Here is a 6,603-nt window from a genome sequence, read left to right as displayed (position 1 = left end):
CCACTTTGAGCTTATTGTATTTGCATTCATAATATATTAGGGTTGTGAGAGTTGTAGCATTGAGTGTGAGCTTTTATTGTGTTCTCATCCATATTAGAGAACAATTTATATTTGTTACATTGTGAGATTGTTAGGTTTTCGGTGAGCTAGAAACCGAGTGTGGTGTGAAAGTTTTCGGTGAACTAGGAAACCGATTGTGAGGAGTGACGTTGATCGGTGAGCGTTGAAAACCGATACTGTGAGGTGTAAACGTTGTTCGGGTGAACGTAGAAAACCCGGTTGTGATAGTGGAATTCTCCCCGGGAGTGGGGAGCGGAGACGTAGGACGGAAGGTCCGAACTCCGTGATCATATCGTGTGTTTGTGATTGCATTGACGTTCTTATTCTTGTTTTCATATCTTATATCGCCTTTGTGTATTGCTCATCATATTACCCTATCACTTGTGTAGATTGTTTATTTTACCCTTGTGTTGTTTATATATCCTTGCATATATACATATTCATCATATAGTATATCTCATTGCTAGGATATTTACCTTTGTTCATTTTGCTTATTCTTGCACATAACTCTTGTATATCTATCTTGCAAGAATATACTTGTTAATTAATTTTAATTGGCATAAAATCGGATTAGATTAGCATAAGACCCTAATCACCCCCCCTCTAGGGTCTAACAGGCGCAACCACACTAGGAGGATCAGTGAGATCGTCGGGATGTTGATGATTGAAGAAAGGATTTTTCGGTGAGGAGAAGATACTTGCAAAGAAGGGAAGAGTTCGGGTGAACTCGCTGATGGTTCTTTAGTCTCCAAGTGGGAGATTGTTACTCTAAGTGTAGACCCAAAGCTGAAGCCGAAGCTAGAATCAAGAAGATGAAGCAAAACAAAGGAAACAGGAAAACTGCACTGCGGTCAACCGCGAACGTGCACGCGACTGAGAAAAGTCTCTGGAATTTTCACGGTCAACCGCAATGTGTTCTACGGTTGACCGTAGATACCCTTTAAGCATTTTAGGTTTCTGTCGTTTATTCGGTCGATCGCGACTGGTTCGATGGTCGATCGCGAGTCGAGCTGGCAGTTTCCTAATCTGTTTTGAATTCTGTTTGGGCATATATATATATATATATATATGTTTTCTAGGGCTAAGAAGAACATGAAAAACCATCAGAAAGAGAGAAAAAGAATGAGAATCTCAGAAAGATTAATCCCTTGTTTGAGTGTTTGAATTCTTTCATTGATTGATAAAAAAGATTGTGTGGTGTGGCTCCCGAGGACGTAGGCACGTTGTCAAACCTCGTTAAATTCATGTGTTCTCTCTTGTTCTTATTTCTGTAAGTTTTTATCTTTGATTTATGGTGAATTTCTTTCTTGCACAACTTTCTAACAACGTCCGAAAGGGTAAGGGTTCGATTTGATTGTTTCGAATCCCCAACAAGTTTGTGTTTTTTCACTATCAGCATCAGCATAGCTAAGGCTTTTAAAACTCATTTCTTTGGTATTTGATCTTTTTCAATGAGACATATCAACCAACGACTTGTATGCATGGCTTTCAACTACTTTTAGCAAGCAAAAATGTATGATAATAGGGAACGGCATTGAAGAAGGTAAGAATTAAGAAAGAGAGGGTATATACAAAGAAATTTCAATATCAAAATCAAGTTAAAGACATGTAAAAATCATACCTTTTTTCTTTTCTTTTCTTTTTTTTTTTTGTGGATAATTAGCTTCCTGAATTTTTTTCCCTTCCTAATGCCCTAATATCATATATTTCAAGAGATGATGGCAGAGTTGGCGTTACGGGAATGTTCTTGCATCTAAAATGATGAGGATAATAATCATCATCATTGTAAGTTGATTGGCCATTGATGAAGGTAGAGAAAATGGGGAGGGTTGAAGGATCTAAATCGTAACTGATGGAGAGGAAGAAGAACGTAGCTTTCAGACTTTTGAGTTTTTCATTTCTTTGTATAGTTATAATAATGTAAATTGGTCAATTTCAATAAAGGGGTTTCTCTCTTTTAACCCATAATTTTACCCCCACTTGTATAAAAACGTACTCACTTTTTCAAACATCAATACACTCAATATATCTCATCCCACTTATTTTTAAATCCAATATGTATTATACCCTTATTCTTTATACTGTATTTACTTAATAAATTAAAAATTCCTAAACTACCCTTCATCCCCAAATATAATCGATCTCCCCCCCCCCCCCTGTTGTCACATCCAAAACTAGTGCAATCCCATAGAGCCCTAAGAGAGATTCTCAAAACCCCCAAATCGATCTTAAAATTCTTAAAAACAATTATCCTTAATCTTTCTAGTTTGTATAAACGCACCCTCTCGCTCTTATTTTAGCATCGCATGCCTCTCTCGTTCATATTGTGGTGCATCACGACGAGGTAATTTTAACTTTCTGGCGAAGGAGAAAAGACCACTATCACAGAAAAAAATTTAGGTAAATTTGGCAGTTAATAAATAATTTTTATGATTTATAAAGGAACTGAGCCTCATCTGGGAGATTCATAATAATTATTTAATATTTTTAGAATTTTTGTCGATAAGTTGTCGGAGATGTCTAGCATAAGTAAATCGAGGGGTTCTTCCCAACCGAAGACTAAGGCTACTAAGTAAGTAAATTTTAATTTCTTTGAAATTATTGTCATCTCATGAATTTTATTAATTACTTTGAATGTTTGGTTCCCTTGTGAAAGATTGGCCTGCTGTATTGAATTGGAAGACTCGTTGTTATTTATTTTTTATGTTTTTAGGTAATCAAGTTGTCGTTGTCGTTGTCGTTGACGTATACTATTATATACTATATTTTGATTTGTTAATATTAGAATGATTTTCTTTTATTTTCAGAACAGAGCATATTGATATACTTGTCAAAAAAAAGACTATATTTAGGCAAGTGGCAATTATGAAATAACGGTGATTAGATTCATGAAAAATTATTAAAGAAAGAATGAAAATTATGTAAAAAGAATATGTAGATCTAGAACAGAGGTCTATATGGAATAGAAATAAATTTATTCCAAGACATGCATCAAATACTACAGATAAGTGTATATAAACTTTTTATAGTGTTTCAGTTTCTTTTGTATTTGGTTAACACTTATACCATGTAAAGTATAACATATTGGTAATATAACTAGTTTTTCTTTCGAGATATAAAACTCCAACAATATGTAAATATATACACAAGTTTATTGATAATTTTTGAACGGATATAATAAAGCATTTTGAGTTGTTATCCCTTTCTTTATGTTGTACCCTTCATTTTAAAACAAATTAAAAGATAATTATACGCATATAATTATATGTACATTATGAACATAATTGTTGTTGGTTAGTGGGAACGTGCGGAGGTGTATATATTATGAACAATTTCCCTACTTGCATTAAGGATGAATGAAAAATAGGAAATATGGATGGTATAGTATAGAAACCCGACAGGTTCCTCAACAGGATGGGTATGACCATAACTTAAAAAATATAGGGGTTTTTGTTTTTAGGCTCATTTGTTAACTCAACTTTACCTTTAAACCCAAGTATTATTACTTGTATCTTTAAGTCCAATTCTCTTTTTGTATTTGTTTTTAAACTCGATCTCCAAAATACAATACTTAAATCACTTGTATTTATACAGAAACAGGGTAAAGTTCCTAAAATACCCCTTTCATTAGTCCCATATAAACCTAATTCTCTCTCCTCATTTTTCCCTTTTTCAATTTTAGCCCTAATTAAAAAACAAAAATGCCCCTTCTCAACACCGTCGCCGTTGCCGTCACCCGTCGCCGTTGTTGTCGCCTGCCGCCTTCTCTCGTCGCCTTACGTCGTCTCTCGTCGCCTGTCGTTGTCTCTCTGTCGCCCGTCTCCCTTCGTTGTTACCGCCGCCCAACTCTGTCGCTCGGAGCCCATCTCCCTTCGTTGTTGCAGCGTCTCCGTGTGCGCGTCGTTCATGGTGCCTAGGGCATCCACCGGCCCTCTAAGCTCCAGGTGATGCTCCGCCCTTCAAGGTGTCGATAGCGATTGCCTCTGTAGCACCATTGACATCATCCAGCACCTTCCCGCCACCTTCAAGCTCCCCCAAATTACCTACAGTAAGATCTTTTGCCCCGCCCTTTTCTTGCTTTTGGTTTTTTTCTATGGTTGAATGATTTTTATTCTTGATGCAAATGTTACAGGCGCTAATTAATGATGGAATGAAGCAACACTCGAGGAATAAAAAGGTCATTTTTTTCTCTTTTTTCCTAATCCTTGCTTCTTTTTGAATGTTGTTAGGCCTCTAGTTGAAGTTTGAGTATGAAGTGAATAAAAGCTTAACCTTGATTCTGCTCTTTTTTTCTAAAATCTCACTGTCACTGTTGCTTGAAATGTAGGCTTAAGGCCTTCGGTTTTGTCTGAGAACTAACTGAGAAGATGAAATAACATTTCAGAGTGGTAAGAAGGATGCTAATGGCCTGTTTGGCAAACTCCCAAAATGGAAAGCCAGTTGCTGAAGGTATCTTTTTCATAAGTGTAATGTTCATTGAACTTGTATATTTAGTCTATTGTTCTGTTGATCCGCTTATATTTTGATTTCAGGATATCAAGGTGATCTTCAAGATATATTCCCCGAATGCTAGATGCCAAATGTGATATGCAAATTTTTTGTGTGTATAAATATATATTTGGAAATTGATTTGTAAAATATTATTCTCGGTTTGTTACACTAAAAGTATTGTTCTTGGTTTGTTACACTGAAAGTAGATAATTAAAGTTATTCTTGGTTTTTGTTATGTGTTGGTTGATGATTGTTGCTATTATGAATGTTATGTTCTCCATAGGGTAACTATATAGTATGCTATTATGTGTTGGTTGATGATGGTTAAAATATTTTAATTCCAAGGCTCATGTTTTTGTCTTGTAAGCTGAAAGCTCAAAGGTTTGTAAGCTACATTTTAGATTATAGCATGAAACCTATAAGTATAGCACATTATCATGTAAGTATAACGCATTATCCTGTAAGTATAGCATGTTATCTTATAAGTATAGCATGAAACTCTGTAAGTATAGCAAGCTATTCTGTAAGTATAGCAAGCTATTCTATAAGTATAGCATGTTATACTATAAGTATAGCATGAATACATAAAAATTATTAAATTTTGTTACTTTTGATAAAATGTTAGTTAAATGAGGTTTTGTAATTAACCACCTATTAATTTCACATTATTATTTCACATGATTATTTCACACTAATTTTCTCATTATTATTCATGAATTCATAAAAATTAGTTAAATTTGTTATAATTGATGAAATTTTAGTTAAATTTGATTTTAGTATAGAATGATAACCTGTAAGTATAGCATGAAATACATTACTTGTATGTATAAAACATTATCCTATAAGTATAGCATGTTATCCTATAAGTATAGCACGTTATCTTGTAAGTATAGTATGAAACTCTGTAAGTATAGCACGTTATCCTGTAAGTATAGAACGTTATCCTATAATAATAGCACGTTATATTATAAGTATAGCATGAATTCATAAAAATTATTAAAATTTATTACTTTTGATAAAATGTTAGTTAAATGAGGTTTTGTAATTAACCACCCAGAATCGCTCTCTCATTCGTTGAAAATCCTCAGATACTCATCTTATGGCTCTTTTTTTTTGGTTTATTGTGTTTGTCAATGTTCAATTTGATTATAGAGGTTTCTCAAGCTAGGGTTTGAAAATCAATGGGTTTATAAGAGAGAGTACAAAAATATATTAATGGAGTGAGAGAAAGGGAGGGGAGAGGGGGAGAGAGAGAAGGGGAGAGGGGGAGAGAGAGAGAGTGGGGGGAGAGAGAGGGAGAGAGAGAGGGGAAAGAGGGAGAGGGGAAACCCCACGTTACTCTCTCTCTCTCTCTCTTCATTTTTCTTTATTTTTTATTTTTTTTTAAAGAGGCTCCCTTACATGAAAGGCTATAAGGCTATAATTAGAATTTATGAAAAAAATTAGGGGGCCCCACATTTGAAAGTATTATATTTTAAAAATTGGTTTAGAAACAAATACAAAAAGAGAATTGGGTTTAAAGATACAAGTAATAATGGTTGGGTTTAAAGATAAAGAAGTTAAGTAAACAAATGAGCCTAAAAACAAAAACACCAAAATTGTATTAGTGTAGTTTTTTTAAAATATTATTATTTTATCATGTAATCATTGATTGTGGCATTTGTTTGTGCAGGAGCTTATTGTGGCATTATCATGATGGGATACATATATTCCATCATCAATAGCACAACTCTATTCATTCATCAAAACGATTGTGAACTTCTAAGAGAAAATATTGCTATTGTATTTATCTCGAAGGAATCAAAAATCTGCTAGAAAATGCTTTTACCCAGGATGTAGACTCCGAATATATGTCTAGGATGTCCTTATTGTTGAAGTTGTGTAGGAGTTTAGATATATGTACTTGACTACTTCATTTTGTGTTGATTTTGTAGTGGCGATTTTGGGAAGTGGTGATTTTGGACACTGAATATAAGATGTCCATTTAACTTTGTTATTTGAAGTTGTATGTTGTGTTGCATAGTGTGTTGATATTTGTAGTGGTGATGTGTA

This window comes from Asparagus officinalis, chromosome 10 (genome assembly GCF_001876935.1).
Source record: "Asparagus officinalis chromosome 10, Aspof.V1, whole genome shotgun sequence".
NCBI classification, from domain to species: Eukaryota; Viridiplantae; Streptophyta; class Magnoliopsida; order Asparagales; family Asparagaceae; genus Asparagus; species Asparagus officinalis.
Note: the sequence above shows the minus strand (reverse complement) of the source record.